Genomic DNA, 1042 nt, shown 5'->3' with positions numbered 1-1042 from the left:
TTTCACTCAAGATGACAAGGGAATGACCACAAGGAAAGAAAATAACCGCGCGATGCCATGTCGAAGCCGGGAATTTACATAGATTGGATTTGATGTCTCGCGTTGCTATAGAAACGTCAGTGTCACCACCGACATCATCGCCCACCGACATCATCGCCCACCGCCATCGTCGTCGCCGTCGTGTCATCATTCCCATCGTCTCTGTCCTCATCGTCGAGGTAGTTGACATCGACATCACAGTTGACATCATCATCATCATCATCACCAACTTCGCCGACGTTATCATCGGCGTTGATTTTGTCTTCGTTGTCATCATCATCACCACCACCACAACCATCATCATCATCATCGTCATTAATCATCATCGTCATCATCACTAGCATCCTCCAACGCTATCACCAATACCCACACAAACTCCCACGCTAATAACTGGTACCTATACGCACTTGATCGACCTGCTAATCATAGCAGTTTGAATTTCCCTCCAATCATATCCAGACATCTTAAATGCGGAACGACAATTTAGACAATGTAATTCCTTAATATATTAAGACAGGGTGGTCAAGGCCAGCGCGCCTTTGATCACCACCACATCACCAACTGCCTCGCCACTACATCAGGTCCATGCAGAGTCACTCAACCTGCTAAAAATAGCTACCAAATCTCCTCCAAATTGTTCCGTTGTTGCTTTAAACTTGGACGTAAGAAGTAATGAAGTGGTCAGACGTTCCGCTGTAAATAAGATGGGATGGTCACGGCTGGAATGCCTTCGGTCATAGCCTTTGACGATGGTAATGCTGGTGACAACACTTGTGGTGTTGGCAGTGGTATGGAGGGGTGGTAATTATGTTTTTAGATATTCCTGGTGGTGGTGGCGGTGGTGATGGCAGTGGTGGTAGTGGTTGGGAGAGTGACTGCTGCGGAATTGGTGTAGAGGTGGTATTGGTGTTGGAGATGATGTTAGTGATGACTATAGTGATGATGGTGGTGGTAGTGCTGCTGCTGCTGCTGCCGGTGGTGTTGTTGATGACGATGGTGGCGG

The 1042-nt window shown here is 47.5% G+C and overlaps 1 protein-coding gene across 2 annotated transcripts in view; it reads right to left on the bottom strand.

Moving 5' to 3' along the window:
• Positions 1–1042, bottom strand: part of LOC106879885 (uncharacterized protein DDB_G0271670) — a 105900-nt gene that overhangs the window by 9882 nt on the left and 94976 nt on the right. The gene's annotated exons all lie outside the window — the stretch shown is intronic.

This window comes from Octopus bimaculoides, chromosome 25 (genome assembly GCF_001194135.2).
Source record: "Octopus bimaculoides isolate UCB-OBI-ISO-001 chromosome 25, ASM119413v2, whole genome shotgun sequence".
In the NCBI taxonomy this organism is placed as follows: domain Eukaryota; kingdom Metazoa; phylum Mollusca; class Cephalopoda; order Octopoda; family Octopodidae; genus Octopus; species Octopus bimaculoides.
This window is presented reverse-complemented; position numbering and strand designations above follow the sequence as displayed.